Source organism: Loxodonta africana, chromosome 2 (genome assembly GCF_030014295.1).
Source record: "Loxodonta africana isolate mLoxAfr1 chromosome 2, mLoxAfr1.hap2, whole genome shotgun sequence".
Lineage (NCBI taxonomy): Eukaryota > Metazoa > Chordata > Mammalia > Proboscidea > Elephantidae > Loxodonta > Loxodonta africana.
Window position 1 is genome coordinate 225601004 of NC_087343.1, and position 16618 is coordinate 225617621.

Consider the following 16618-nt stretch of genomic DNA (forward strand, 5'->3'; position numbering starts at 1 on the left):
ATCAACACTTAATAACATTCTCTTGCCACATCAAGCGGTGCACCCCTGTTGCTGGGTTGGAAATGTCTCCTTCACATCTACCTTATCAGTCATGTTATTGGACCTTGAATACACTAATGTTTTTACTTGGTCTGCCTTGAACTAAAAAAAAGCCCACTTACTGTGGAGTTCATTTTGACTCATGGTGTTCCCATGTATGTCAGAGTAGAACTGTGCTCCATAGTTTTTCCGTGGCTGATTTTTTCAGAAGTAAATCACCAAACCTTTCTTCCAAGGCACCTCTGGGTGGACTTGAACCTTCAACCTTTCAGTTAGCAGCCAGGATTGTTAACTATTTGCACTACCCAGGCACTCCTGAACATTTATTAAGTTCCTACAATTCTAATCACTGTGCATGGGGCTTTCGCATACGCTGAAAAGGAAGCACATGTTAGGAACATACTGGGACAAGCAGTTAGGATTTTCCATTTGAAGGAAAGCACCCCTCATCCCACTGTGTATTGTCCTATATGACATGAGACATGGCCTGAAGCTCTGGGATTCCATGACGGGATCAACCCAAAACAACACAATATGCTGAAAAGTGAATTATTTCGCTATAACCGTAGTGTTTGCTCGACTTCAAAATAAGGACTTAAATGTAATATGGCAGCGAAATCAATCACGTCATAAGCATGCAAAAGCTGAATAATGAAAAACAGCGAATACAGAAGAATGAATGCACTTAAACTGTGGTATTGGCAAAGAATATTGACTATATTGAGGACTGTCAGGGGAACAAACAAGTCAGTCTTAAATGAAATATAACCAAAATGCTCCTTAGAAGCCAGGAAGGCAAGATTTCAGCTTGCTTACCTTGGACTCATCATCAGGAAAGACCAATCCCCGGAAAAGGACATCATGGTTGGTAAAACGGAAAGTCAGCGAAAACAAGGAAAACCCTCAATGAGATGGATTGCCAGTAGTCACCACAGTAGACTCAGACATTCCAATGATCATGAAGATGGTGCAGGACTGGGCACTGTTTTATTCTATTATAATAAGGTCACGGTGAGTTGGAGCACCCATCAGTTGGAAACAACTGAACGGCAGCTAACAACAATATTCCATTAAATAAACTGCTTGTTTCAGGAGTGTATAGGAAAAAAAAAAAAACCCAGTGCCATCGAGTCGATTCCAACTTATAGCAACCCTATAGGACAGAGTAGAACTGCCCCCATAGAGTTTCCAAGGAGTCCTGGTGGATTTGAACTGCCAACCCTTTGGTTAGCAGCTGTAGCACTTAACCACTACGCCACCAGGGTTTCCATGTTTGTAGAAGTATCCCAAAAATACTCAGTCATTTTTCAGTTTGTGCCTGTATTGCTTAGTAAGGTAGGAGGATAAAAGAAAGCAGAATAATTTGTGAAATGCATGCCTTCGAGAATAATTTTAAAAGGGAGTGATTTTCTTGAGCTTACCCAACCTTAGCAATCTCCAAGTAGCTGGCTTCCCCTTCAACTGCCCCAGCATCTGAGGAGGGGGGCTGGGCAGTGGGGCAGAGCAAACCCAGCTGCACCTCTCTTTAGATCCAGCAGATGCAATATCCCCATACATAATTTAACAGGATCTCCGCAGCCTGGAGACGATGTAATGGGCTACCAGGAAAGACCATTTGGGCTCACATTCCAGCAACTTATCAAAAACCAAATGCTGTCTCATGAGAACAGGATCTGAAAATGGGCATTGATTCACAGGAATAGCTTCATTTTCATCATCATTAAAAGGAATTGCCAAACCAATGTTCGTGCTGAATTCAAGCATTTTCTAAATTCCTATAGAAAATGTCTATTGTTAGCCTCCTCAGGGGGATGTTGCACAGGACAGCCCTCACTGCCCATTTGCTGGACATGGCCGGGAATGGAGCTGTGCCACCCCCTGCCCCCAAAAATGTGCATCCATGCAGAACTGGACAGTGGAGCCAGGATTCCATGCCTACATCTCTCTGAAGGAGAATGGTTAGTGTCTGTTGCAGATTGAATTATGTCCCCCCTCCCCCCAAATATACACTGAAGTCCTGGCCCCTGTACCTGTGGAGGTGACCCTGTTTGGAAATAGAGGCTTTCTTTTGTTATGTTAATGAGGTCATCCCAGAGTAGGGTGGGTCCTAAACCTAATCACTTCTGCCTTATAAAAAGAGCAGAATAGACACAGAGACACACACAGGGGAAGAAGGAAGGCAAGCAATGGAGACAGCAGCCCAGGAGCACCAAGAATTGATGGCAGCTACTAGAATCTGAAAGGGACCAGGAAGAGCTTCCCCATAGAGCCATGCCCTGCATTCGGATGACTGGCCTCCTGGGCCATGAGACAATAAATGTCTGCTTTTTAAAGGCACCCCCTTATGGTATTTCTGTTATGGCAGCCCTAGACAACTAAGGCAGTGTCTGTGTCCTCTGAGTATCTGGGTTTTGATTCCTTGGTGTTATAGGTTGAATTGTGTCCTCCCAAAATATGTTGAAGTCCTAACCCCTGTACCTATGGATGTGACCTTGCTTAGGGAAACTGGGTTTTGCTTGAAGATATTAGTGAAGGCATACTGCAGTAGGATGGGTCCTAGTCCTAATCCCTTCTGAGTGGCGTCTTATAAAAAGGTGTAAAGACACGGAGAGAGGGTCACTTGGAGAAGACAGAATGTGAGGATCCGTCTACAAGCCAGAAGCTGAAGGAGACAAGGAAGAATCTTCCCCTAGAAATGACACAGAGAGAGCATAGCTCTGTCAATGCCCTGAATTTGGACTTCTGGCCTCCAGAACTGGGAGACAATGAATTTCTGTCCTTAAAGTCACCTGATTTGTGGTATTTTTTTTATGGCAGCACCAGGAAACTAAGACACTTGGCTTGGATCAGAGAGCAGGATTTGTCAACAGAACACCAAGGGGGCCAGGACAGGAGGACGTGACCTGACGTGGCAACAGGCAGGTTAGAGGTGAATGTAATGGAAGAGATGCTGGCACAGGGCAGCAGCCCCCTAGGTAAGCCTCTCTGGGGTGGTGTGGATTGGGGCCGTGGATGGGTTTGCCAGAAGTTCGCCCTCTAAGTTGTGGGGGGAGGCAACTTGGGGCATCCCAGGGCAGAGCAGGGAAAAGTTTGAATGTCAACATACATTGAAATGCACACACACACACACACACAATAATTATTGCCAGTTATCAAGTAAAAAGCTCTGAGTGATTCCTGAGGGTAGGTTTGCTTGCTTTTCACCAGCCCTTGATCTAGAAACTCTGGAGCTAGAGCACTCTAAGGGTTGCAAAACCCCTTCCAGCCAAATGATTTCAGGATTAGGGGCTGGGAAGGGCTTAGAAACTCCAGCTTAGAAATGCTTTGAAAGTTTGCTAGGTTTTATGGTCTGGCTATGTTGCTGACAGAAGCCCTCCTGGTCTGACAGTCACATCTTACAATCCCTGATGTCAGCCCCACATTTTAAATCCCCTTGGAGCCCAAAGTATTCTGCTAAGTAAAAACACCCAGATAGGACCAGCTTTGTAGGCATGCGCCCCGGGCAATTGCACAGGAACTGTCTCTCAGAAGGGCCTCACACTTGGTTGAATGCTCTGCAGTTGCCAGCTTGATTTCTTAGTTTTACCTTGGAACTGGCGTTTGTAGGGGAGGTCCAGGGGGACAATGGGGCATGCCTGGGATCAGAAGAGATGAGTGCAACAATTACGTCCATCATTCCCTGTTGCCCGTTCACATACAGTGTTTGTAACATCCCGTGAATTCAGAATTCCAATAGACCCATGACTCACAGGAATTCAACAAGTCTCAGAGCGAGTACAAGGTAAGTAATTTTGGTGATTCCACATACAGTTAAATGTTCTTATATTTGCTACGTTCCCTTTAACACACCCTTGCTAAGAGGCTGCTCAGCCTCAGCTTGATCCCCTCCAGTGGCAGGGAACTCACTACCTTTGGAGGCTGAGCAGCCCAGTATTTGGATGCTCTTTCCTGAGGGGTGTGGGTACAGTGCCAGGTTCTGAGCTGGGTCCATGTACAAGACTGAGATAAAATCCACAGCACCAGCCCAGCCCTATGTGAAATTTGTGGTCATTATTTTTCAAATATTCTTTTTCTCTGCTCTATTCTCACTTTCTTTGCCTTCTGGGACTCCTATTACACGTGCGTTAGGCCATTTTATATTGTCTCAGTGGTTAAACACTCAGCAGCTAACCAAAAGATTGGAGGTTCAAGCCTGCAAGCCACGCCATGGGAAAAAGATATGACAATCTGCTTCTGTAAAGATTACAGCCTAAGAAACCCTATCAGGCAGATCTACTGTGCCCTATAGCGTGACTATGAGTCAGAATCAACTTGACGGCACACAATGATGACAACAACATATTGTCTAATAGGTCTTTGGGAGCTCTGTTCATTTTTCTTTGATCATTTTTCTTCAGATTGAACAACTATGTTGCTCTGTCTTCAAGATCACAGATCCCTTGAGTACCTGCTGAGACTGACCTTGTTAAACACACAGTAAAGGATGTTTAAGTTTCTGCCATGCGTGGTTGGATTCAATGTGGACTGCAAGATGGACCCATTCACCCGTGAGGCAAGGTGCAAGGTGGGCCCCCTCTGAGGAGGCACACACTCCTCTGAGTGGTCAGGGACACCTGAGGGGGGCAGGTGGAACACCCTGGGAAGAGTTGGGCATGAGGCAGGACCACGGCCTGGCTCTGCCCTGGCTTCTGGAAGCTTTGACCAGGCTCCTTACACTGATAGGAACCAGAGATGGCCTGAATGGAGTAGCACTGTGACCCTGCTGGGCCATTTCTTGCCTGGGCTTCAGGGCCAGAGGCTGCCCTGATCCTGGGGCCGAAGGTGCATTGTGAGCAGGAAAGAAGAGACCCTCGTGTCCAGGGGTGCAGCAGGGACTGGCCAGAGGAGCGAATGGGTGAAGTCCCACTCTGTCTCTCTGCATGTCTGTCACCAAGGGGCCACCCCTACCTCCAGTGTCCCACAGTGCCATCATCTCTGCATCCTCTGGAATCTGGCAGCAGGCAGCCTCTCATGCTAGGTCAAGGGTCCCTGGGTACTGTGGACCAGCCGCTCTTGGGGTCCACTTACCTCTGGGCAGTGGGCTGTGGCAGGGCTGGAGTGGGCCTCGGAGTGGCCAAGGTTGCATGCCCTGTAGTCAACATGCCATGGGTTACCCTGCCCTGCAGCACCCCATATGTCTTAGTTATCTAGTGTTGCCATAACAGAAATGCCACAAGTGGATTGCTTTAACAAACAGAAATTTATTCTCTCACAGTCTAGGAGGCTAGAAGTCCAGATTCAGGGTGCAAGCTCCAGGTGAAGGCTTTCTCTCTTGTCAGCTCTGGGTGAAGGTCCTTGTCATCAATCTTCCCTGGTCAAGGATCTTCTCAGTGCAGGGACCCCAGGTCCAAAGAACGAGCTATTCTCCTGCCTCTTGTTTCTGGGTTGTATGAAGTCCCCCTGTCTCTATGCTTGCTTCTCTCTTTTATGTCTCGAAAGAGATGGATTTAAGACACAACCTAATCTTGTAGATTGAGTGCTGCCTCATTAAGATAACTGCTGCTAATCCTACTTCCTTAACATCATAGAGGTAGGATTTGCAACACATAGCAAAATCATATCAGATGACAGAATGGTGGATAATCACACAACACTGGAAATCATGGACTAGCCAAGTTGACACACATTTTGGGGGGACACAATTCAATCCATAACACCATGTGAGCACTTGCTCATACACTCTCCCCCACATCTGTTCCATATTTCACGGAGACTTCAAGGCTGGTGACGCCCCCCCGCCCCCTCACCCCAATCTAGCACTGGGGCCTCAGCTTCTCACCATCCTCACCCTGTTACTTTGGTCTGAAAAACCCTGCCCCAAGGTAGACCCCTGCCCACCCTCTCTGAGCCATCTCCAGGCCCTGATTGATGGAGAAAAGCCACCAACCCCTCATGGTCTCCTGCCTCACCTGGACTGTCTTGGTTTCCTGCATCTGCCACAAATACCACAAAGTGGCTGGCTTTAAAGAACAGAAATTTATTTTCTCACAGTTTGAGAGTCTGGGAGTCCAAATCAGGGTGTTGTCCATGCTCTGTCTGTCAGCTCTGGGGGAAGATCCTTCTTTGTCTCTTTCAGCTTCTATAGCCCTGGGTGATTCTTGGTGTTCCTTGGCTTGTGGGCAGAGCCTCACATGCTGTTCTTCCCTGCGTGTGGCTGTTTGTTTCCTTGTCTGTCCTGCTATTTTATAAAATACCACTCGGAAGGGATTAGTGTTAGGACCCACCCTACTCCCATATGAATTTGTTAATTTAACTGAAAACGTCTGCAAAAAAAGACTCTATTTCCCCCCAACAAGTTCACGTTCACAGGTACCAGGGATTAAGACTGCAACATACCTTTTTAGGGGACACAATTCAATCCACAAAATGGACTGTCTCTACCTTGCCTGGCCTTTTCCACACCATTTCCACCCCGCAAGGTGATTTCAAGCTCTCCCCAACACCCTCAAATCTCCAGTCCCACTGCTGTGATGCTGCCTCCACAAAAGATGGCGGTGGTACAGTGACACTCTTGGGGCCTTAAGCAACCAGAAACTGGGCGTTGGCCTAGGTGGCTGGGCTTTTGGGCCACCTCCTGAGACCGGGAATTGGTTGGGCCCCTCCACCACCTTCTTCTCTCCCCAAGCCCAATGGTTGATGCCATACCCTGCAGGGTGGGATGTCCCCACCCTCAGGTTTACTTGGGCAGGTGGCCTGGCTCTGCGAGGGTGGCACAGACTGTGGAAGGGAAGGCGTTCAGGCAACCCTACGTATGTCGGAGTAGAATCATGCTCCCTAGGGTTTCAATGGCTGATTTGGGGGGAAGAAGATTGCCAGGCCTTTCTTTGGAGGCACCTCTGGGTGGACTTGAACCTTTCAAGTTGGTAGCTGAGTGCATGAACAATTTGTACCACCCAAGGGCTATGAGAGAATAAATTTCTGTTGTTTGAAGCCACCCATTTTGTGGTACTTTTTATGGTGGCCCTGGGATACAAATACACTCAGTCCTCATGGTCCTTTGAGGTCATAATCAATTCCTCTGTTTCCCTTACTTGGCATCATTCTGGTTCTTTCAGTTCTGGTGAGAGAGGAGAGAAAAGTGTTGATCTTCTTTCCACTGTTTACTAGCTGTCAGAGTTGCCATCCTATAAATAGTCTCTCTTGCATTTTAACATGAGTAAGCCTATAACAGAAAGGAGATTTGGGGAGGTCCCATAAATATACTACCCAGTAGTATATTTATGCCATTTGGGAGTTTTTGCAATACCTTTAGCATACAGAAATGCCAAGATAGCTGCTTTTGTTGTAAACATGGCATTTACATTTATATATCATTTTACAGTTTAATAAGCACTTTTCTATTCATTATCTCATTTTATCTTTGTGACAATCCATGAATTAGGTCTCCATGTCCTTTTTACAGTAAGAGAAAGCAATGATGTAGCAAGTGCTACCGGTGCCCCACCCAGATCCCTTTTACAGGGTCAGCGCCCCCATCTCGCAACCAATAGCTTACACCTTCCCTGCTTCACCTGGAGATGTCCCAGAAGATGATGGCCAAGGACTGCCTGATGGGGGAGGGGTGGGAGGATAGGAGGATGGGAGGGGTAACTGCCCAGCTCCCTCACCTCCAGACAGTAAAATATGTGCTACAGAGCTCCCCAGGGCTCAGGTTAAGGCTAGACCTCCCGAAGCTGCATCCTGGCCGGGCTTCTCCCCCACCACATTCTGCTTCTCTCTTACAGATCTCTCCTGAGAGCGTTTCCCCAACGAATCACCTGCACAAGAACCCCCATTCAGACTCTGCTTCTAGGGAACTCAACCTAAGACAGCAAAGTGCCATGACCATCTCAAAGTCACTCAGCTAGTGTCTGTTGGGGTGGGTCTCCAGCACTGAGCGCAAGCCTCTTGCCCCTTTATGCTTGGGATCACATTCAACTGGAATACCCTAGTTCAGGGGAAGATTGATGACAAGGACCTTCCTCCACAGCTGACAGAGAGAGAAAGCTGTCTCCTGGAGCTGACATCCTGAATTTGGACTTATAACCTACTAGACTGTGAGAGGATAAATCTTTCTTTGTTAAAGCCATCTGCTTGTGGTATTTCTGTTATAGCAGCACTAGGTGACTAAGACACTCCCTAAGCAAAAAAACTTCCCCTTTCCTCCTCCTTTCCACCCTGGTAACCATGAGTAATCTTTAGTTTCTGTATACTTCCTTATTTCATAGAAATGAGATCATTCAGTATTTGTCCTTTTGTGACTGGCTTATTTTGCTCAGCATGTTTTCAAGGTTCGTCCATGTTGTGGCGTGCATCAGGACTTCATCTTTCTTTACGGCTGAGTAATATTCCGTTGTACTTATGTACTGCATTTTGTTTATCCATTCATCTGTTGATGAACATTTTGGTTGCTTCCACCTTTTGGTATTGTGAAAGGTGCTGCAATGAATATTGGTGTGTAAGTTTGCATTCTTGCCTTCACTTCTTCTGGGTATAGATCTAGGATTGGGATTGCTGAGTCATATGGTAGTTCTATGTGCAACTTTTTGAGGAACTGCCAAACTGTTTTCCACAGTGACTGTACCATTTTACATTCCCACCGGCAACGGATGAGGGTTCCGGTTTCTCTATAACTTTGTCAAAACCTGTTGTTTTCTGTTTTTTTTTTTGTTGTTGTTTGTTTGTTTGTTTGTTTTATCATTGCCATTCTAATGGTGTGAGGCGGTATCTCATTGTAATTTTGACTTACACCTCCTTACAGAAAACGTTGCAAAGAATGGGAATTCCAGAACACTTGATTGTGCTCATGCAGAATTTGGACATGAATTAAGAAGCAGTTGTTCAGAGTAAGGGTATACTACATGGTTTAAAATCAGAATAAGTGTGCAGTCAGATTTGATAGTGGGAACTGCCCTAACTGAACTAAAACATCTAACTACAATGGAGCTGATTGGAGCCTATGGCGGCAGGGGCCAAGTGGCAGCACTCAATCGACAAAGACAAGGTGGGTATGGTTACAGTAACGGACAAAAGAGTCAAAGTCAGTAAAGTCTGACTTGTATGGACTTATGACATTGGCTACTTAGTCATGGTGTCCCTGGGAGTGAAATAGACAGGAAATTGACTAAATATTTACTTGATCTGTACAAGCGGATGAATTCTAGTTCAAGTGAACGACAGTCTGACTCAAGTCACCAGAATAGAGAGTCCTGGCCCCTTAATCAATTCCCAGACTTGAGCAAGTTTACAGACCCACAACCCTTTGATTGAAGGGGAGGCCAGGTCCCCTTGAGGAAGGACTCTAATACACTGCCAAAAACATATACTGTTAATCTTTCTCCCAGCCTTCCCCAAAGGGATATACCACCTTTTACAAGAGTGACTGTTCATTGGGGAAAAGGAAATAATCAGACTTTGGGAATTACTGGATACTGGTTCTGAACTGACACTAATTCCAGAAGGCCCAAGTATGTCTTTATAATGGTCTTTATTCAGTGATTATTATGATTTAAGGAGTTTTTTTTTTTTTTTTTTATACAGGTGCCAAGATGACAAGGGGCGGACTGTGATGGTTAAGATTGTGTGTCATCTTGGTGGGGTCATGAGTCTCAGTGTTTTGGCAGTCGTATAATGTTGTGATCTCTTCCCTGTTGAGATTTGATAGGCGATCACCCCCATGATGGGATCTGCTATGAGTAGCCAATCAGTTGAAAGGGGGTTTCCTTGGGCATATGGCCTGCATTGAGTGTGGGCGGATGTTCGGAAAGGGCTCAGGGGCTTTTGCTTATTCTGGATGCTGCAGCTGGCTCCTGTTCATCTGACCTCTGGCTCTTGGGACTTGAGCTAGCAGTTTATCTGCGGGCTTTCCTGCCGATCTTGGGATTCATCAGTCTTAACACCCTGTGAACAGCCCCACTCTCTGACCTGCGGATCTTAGGTTTGCCAGCCCCTGCAGCTACATGAATCAGGTGAAGCCTCTATCCTGACCCACCAACTTGGAACATTACAGGCTCTACAACTGTGTGAGCTATTTCCTTGATATAAAACTCTCTCTATATACATATATTTTTGGAAACCCTGGTGGCGTAGTGGTTAAGAGCTATGGCTGCTAACCAAAAGGTCGGCAATTGGAATCTACCAGGTGCTCCTTGGAAACTCTATGGAGCAGTTCTACTCTGTCCTATAGGGTTGCTATGAGTTGGAATCAACTTGATGGCAACGGGTTTTGTTTTGTTTTATATATATATTTATACACTTTACTGGTTTTACTTCTCTAGAGAACCCAGCCTAAGACAATGTGTATCCCCACGGACATCTATATATGCATATACACGCGTGCATGCATAAGTATATGCACATGCTTGTGTGTATGTGAGTGTATACTCGCATGTGTGTGCGTATACATACACTCAGATAGAGGCTTGTTTGGTGAATTTACTGTTTCAGGCAAAGTCAGATTTTGGAGGAGCTCTCTGAACACAGAGAAAAAAACATTTAACAAATTGTAAAAATGGTTTAAGATGCCAACAGTGCAAAAGTTATAGTGATAATTTTAAAAACCTGGCAGTTTAAAGATTTCCCCTAGGAAAGCTGTAGAAGATTAAACTCTAGGTCTCCCGAATGCTGGCTCCCTGACCCTCCTGCAGGACTGTGGTCAGTGATGTCTACCATCTTCTTCACCTCTCTTTTCTCTGTCTCTCACCAGTTTAATACCACAGCACTTTGGGAATGAAGGTCCTAAGAACTAATGGAGGATAACAAGGGCTTCCTTCCCACTTCGTGGCTTGCTGTTGGGACCTGACTTGCCTGCTAGGAGGGCTCTTATTCTGCCCTGAACTTGGAGATCTGGCAATCAACAATTCAGATTATGCCTCAAATCTGAGGCTTACTTCTATGACACTGTGTGGCCTCATGTGGCTGAGCATTCTAGTTGGAACCAAAGCCGATTTACAGCTGTCGTTTCACCTATTGTTTTAACTTGGGCCAGAGGCCCTGGAATGTGCTGGCCAAGCTCTGGAGGTCTGGTCATGCTTTCGGCTCTATGAGGCCTGCCCTGGAAGCAAATGCCACCTCCATGGGAAGCTGATGCGGACCTGCAGCCCAGCTTCCAGGGACTTGTGGTGTCATGGATTGAATTGTGTCCCCCCAAAAATATGTGTCACCTTGGTTAGGCCATGATTCCCAGTATTGTGTGGTTGTCCTCCATTTTGTGATTGTATTTTTATGTTAAGAGGATTAGGGTGGGATTGTAACACGAGCCTTACTCAGGTCACCTCCCTGATTCAAGGTAAATGGAGTTTCTCTGGGGTATGGCCTGCACCGCCTTTTATCTCTCAAGAGATAAAAGGAAAGGGAAGCAAGCAGAGAGTTGGGGACCTCATACCACCAAGAAAGCAGAACCAGGAGCAGAGTGCGTCCTTTGCACCTGAGAAGCTCCTTGACCAGGGGAAGATTGAGGACAAAGACCTTCCTCCAGAGCCTACAGAGACAGAAAGCCTCCGCCTGCAGAACATCCTGAATTTGGACTTGTAATGTACTAGACTGTGAGAAAATGAATTTCTCTTTGTTAAAGACAACCATTTGTGGTATTTCTGTTACGGCAGCACTAGATGACTAAGACATGGGGCTTAGTATTTCTGAGTCCACTGTGGTACCTGGGAACCACAGGACTTACAGGAGCAGGTGGCAATATTCCTACAAATACCCAGGAATCCAGAGTCTCTTCATTTCTGACTCCCCACAGTACTTGTTCTCCAACCCACATATCTTATCATTTCTATATTTTCCACTTAGCACTCTGAATTTATTTTTTTTTACTCTTAATTTACTGTTTTTTTTTCTTCCTGTGGTTTTTTTTTTTTTTTTTAATTTTCAGTGTTATTGAGAGATAATTGCATTAAAAAAAAATGTAGCCAGAGTGTAACTGGATGACTTTTGACAAATATAATCACCCTTGTAACCACTACCCCAATGAAAAATAGAATGTTTCTATCACCCCAGAAAGATCCCACATGCCACTCCCATCAGAATCCCCAAGGCCACCCCAACCCTGATAAACATTGGTGTGATTTACATCACCGTAGATTAGCAAAAGTTCATTACAAAGACAGAAAAAAAAAAGAAAAGACCAAAAAAGATGTCAGAAGAGACCCTGAAACTTGCTCTTGAACATAGAATGGCAAACGCGAATGGAAGAAATAATGAAGTAAAAGAGCTGAACAGAAGATTTCAAAGGGTGGCTAAAGAAGACAAAGTAAAAATTTATAATGAAATGTGCAAAGACTTGGAGTTAAAAAAAACCAAAAGGGAAGAACATGCTCAGCACTTCTCAAGCAAAAAGAACTTAAGAAAAAATTTAAGCCTCGAGTTGCAATTTTGAAGGATTCTAACGGAAAAATTTTGAATGATGCAAGATGCATCAAAAGAAGATGGAAAGAATACACAGAGTCACTGTACCAAAAATAATTGGTTGACATTCAACCATTTCAGGAGGTAGTATATGATCAGGAACCAATGGTATTGAGGGAAGAAGTCCAAGCTGCACTTGAGGCATTGGAGAAAAACACGGCTGCAGGAACTGATGGAATACCAATTGACACGTTTCAGCCCTAGAGGTGCTCACTCGTCTATGCCCAGAAATTTGGAAGAAAGCTACCTGGCCAACTGACTGGAAGAGATCCATATTTGGCCCATTCCAAAGAAAGGTGATCCAACAGAACGTGGAAATTATCCAACGATATCATTAATACTAAACACAAGTAAAATTATGCTGAAAATCATTCAAAAGTGGTTGCAGCAGTACTTTGACAGGGAACTGCCTGGAATTCAAGCCAGATTCTGAAGAGGATGTGGAATGAAGGATATCATTGCTGATGCCAGATGGATCTTGGCTGAAAGCAGAGACCACCAGAAAGATGTTTATCTGTGTTTCATTGACTATGCAGAGGCATTCAACTGTGTGGATTATAACAAATTATGGATAACATTGTTAGAATACTTAATTGTGCTCATGTGGAACCTGTATATAGGCCAAGAGGCAGTTGTTCAAACAGAGCAAGGGGATACTACATGGTTTAAAATCAAGAAGTGTGTGTGTCAGGGCTGTATCTTTTCACCACATTCACTCAATCTGTATGCTGAACAAAGAATCCAATAAGATGGACTATATGAAGAAAAATGTGGCATCATGGAAGACTCATTAACAATCTATGACATGCAGATGACACAACCTTCCTTGCTGAAGGTGAAGAGGACTTGAAGCACCACGTACTGATGAAGATCAAAGACCACAGCCTTCAGTATGGTTTACAACTCAACATAAAGAAAACAAAAATCCTCACAACTTGACCAATAAGCAACATCATGATAAACAGAGAAAAGGCTGACGTTGTCAAGGGTTTTATTTTACTTGGACTCAGAATCAACAATCCACAATGTGAAGATGGAGGCAGAAATTGGAGTGATGCAGCTATAAGCCAAGAAATGCCCAGGATTGCTGGCAACCACGAGAATGCTGGAAAGAGGCAAAAAACGATCTTCCTGTAGAGCCTTCAGAGCGAACATGACCCTTTGATTATAGACTTCTGGCCTCCAAAACCGTGAGAGAGTAATTTAGTTTTAAGCAACCCCATCTGTGGAATTTTTTATGGCAGCCCTAGGAGTCAGATATACTGTATGAAGTTATGTTTTTGTTTTCTTGTCTTTTAAGTAAATGAAGAGAAGAAGAAGGTATAATATTTTATATTTACCCACCTATTTATCATTCCATAGTTATCTTTTTCTTCCTGTAGATCTAAGTTTCCATCTGGTATTATTTCCTTTCACCCTGAAGAATGTGCTTTAGCATTTTTTTTTTTTTTTTTGTGCCTGCTGGACACAAATTCTCTCAGATTCAGTTTATTTGAAAGTATCATTCTTTCACCCTAATTTTTGAAGAATATTTTTGCTGGATATATAGTTTTGGTTGACAGGATTTTTTTTCTTTCAGCACTTTAAAGATGTTATCCCATTGTTTTCTACCCTCCATTGTTTCTGATGAGAAGTCAGTAGAATTCTTAGCGTTGTTCCCCTGAAGGTAATGTGTCTTTCTTTGCTGGCCGCTTTCAAGATTTTCTTTTTATCTGTGGCTTTCAGCAGTTTGACTGTAATGTCCCTGTGTATGACACGTGATTTTCTTTGTATGTATCCTACTCAGGTGTTGCGGAGTTCTTGACATATAAATGTTTTTCATCAGATTTGTGAAATTTTTGGTTTTTTTTTTTTCAGATATTTTTCTGCCCCTATATTCATTCTCTTCTCTTTCTAGGACTCCCATTATACATGTGTTAGGCCATTTTATATGGTTCCATAGGTCTCTGGGAGCTTGTTCATTTTTCTTCAATCTTTTTTCTCTTCTTCAGGTAGAAACATTTTTATTTATCTGTCTTCAAGGTCACTGACTCCTGCTATCTCCAGTTTGCTGCTAAGCCAATCCGGTAAAATTTTCATTTCAGCTATTGTACTTTTCAGTCCTAGAATTCCATTTGATTTTTTTTTTTTTTAGATTACAGTTCTCTGCTGTGATTCTCTATCCCTTTACTCATTTAGACCATATTTTCATTTAGTTCTTTGAACATATTTATTATAGTTGCTTTGTAGTCTTTGTCTGCTGAATATAACATCTGGGTCATTTTCAGGTTGGTTTCTATTGATTGCTTTTATCTTGACCATAGTTTACATTTTCCTGTTTCTTTGTGATTTTCTAATTTTTTTCTGTATACTGGACATTGGTGATAAGTCATAAAAAAAAAAAAAAGTCATAGAGACTATAAATTCTTATCTTCCTCTGAAGTCTTGATATTTGTTCTAGTTGGAAGTTCAGTTACATTTCTATCACCTTAAACTTGTGTAGGCTTAGTTTTACACTTCATTGGTTTGGATCTGTGAAAAGTGCAGTGTTTCCCAAGTCCCTCTAACTTGTCAGTACTCAGCATCTAGTCTATCTCCATCACAGATTTTGCCAAGGTTTTGCTTTGGGCTTTGTTAAGGCAGGTCTGGAATAGGCCTTACTTTAGGGTAGAGGTCAGCAAGCTGTGGCTCATGGGCCAAATATAGCTGTGGCCTGTTTTATGTGCTCTTGAGCTAAGAATGGTTTTTATATTTATAAAAGGTTGTTGAAAAAACAAAAAAACAAGGTTCCTGTGTGGCACAAATAGTTTGCACTTGGCTGGTAACCAAAAGGCTGGAGGTTCGAACCCACCCAGCAGCACTGCGGAAGAAACAGGCCTGGTGATTTGCTTCCGTTAAGATTATAGCCAAGAAAACCCTATGAAGCAGTTCTACTCTGTATCACATGGGGTCTCCTAAGTGACAAATCAACAACAATAAAAAAAACAAAACCCACAGCAAAATGTGAGACAGAAACTGTTAGTGGACCACAAAGCTGAAAATAAAAAATACTTATCTGGTTTTTATGATAACGTTTGCTGATCCCTGATGGGATGGGTCTCAATTTAGAGTCTCGGCTGAATGCCCTGGGTGTTGATGAAGTATTAACAAGGTCTTTTCCAAGCACTCATTGACCTATTGTCAACTCTATTCTAGCCACTACCTGGTAAGCCCCGTGTCGTCTCATCCTATGCATGCTTAGACTGGCTCAGGCCAAGGACTTTGGGAGAACCCCACATAGGCTCTGGCTCCCCAGCCCTGCTTAGCTCCTTAGCTCCACATGCTTCAGCTGCCACAAACTCTGATTCTGGCTGCCTTACACAGCTATGATGCACTGTACCACAAGACACACCCACATAGTTAACATCTATGTTCATGCTAAACTATTTAATAGATAGGTAGGTAAATAAATACCTGCTTGTGAGTTGACTCCAACTCATACTGACCTTACGTACAACAGAAAGAAACATTGGTCACTCCTGCATCATCCTCATAATCACCAGTATGTTGGAGTCCGCCTTTGTGGCTATTTTGCCAATCCAGCTCTCTGAGGGTCTCCCTTGACCTTGCTGGCCCTCTGCTTTATTAAACACGATGTCTTACTCTGGCAATTGATCCCTCCTAATGACAGGTTTTGTTTTTTTAATGACAGGTCCAAAGCAAGTAAATTGAACAATGTTCTGTTGTGATCTATAAGGTTTTCACTGGCTAATTTTTGGAAGTAGATCACCAGGCCTTTCTTTCTAGTCTGACTTAATCTGGAAGCTCTGCTGAAACCTGTCTATCATGGGTGATCCTGGTGGTATTTGAAATACTGGTGGCATAGCTTCCAGCACCACAGCAACATGCAGGCCACTGCTGCTTGACAAACTGACGAATGGGTGGTAGATTTCACCCATACATTTACTTGATTTCATTTGTAAAAGTTACTCCAAACTTAATTTCCTTCCACAAGAAACTTGCATGCAATTAAAAGTTATGTTTTGTTCGGCCACAACCGATGACTGCCCTGACAGGGAGCACAAAAGAGAACCCCTGAGGGAGCAGGAGATCAGTGGGATGCAGACCCCAAATTCTCACAAAAAGACCATACTTAATGGTCTGACTGAGACTAGAGGAATCCCGGCGGTCATGG

At 43.9% G+C, this 16618-nt stretch overlaps 1 long non-coding RNA gene across 1 annotated transcript; it reads left to right on the plus strand.

Annotated features, from left to right (window-relative positions):
• Positions 1–1056: 1056 nt before the first annotated feature.
• On the plus strand, positions 1057–5278 carry LOC135230399 (uncharacterized). The gene is made up of 3 exons (XR_010321076.1): positions 1057–3014; positions 3740–3820; positions 4437–5278. It is a non-coding gene; the product is annotated as an uncharacterized LOC135230399 (long non-coding RNA).
• The last annotated feature ends 11340 nt before the right edge of the window (positions 5279–16618 follow it).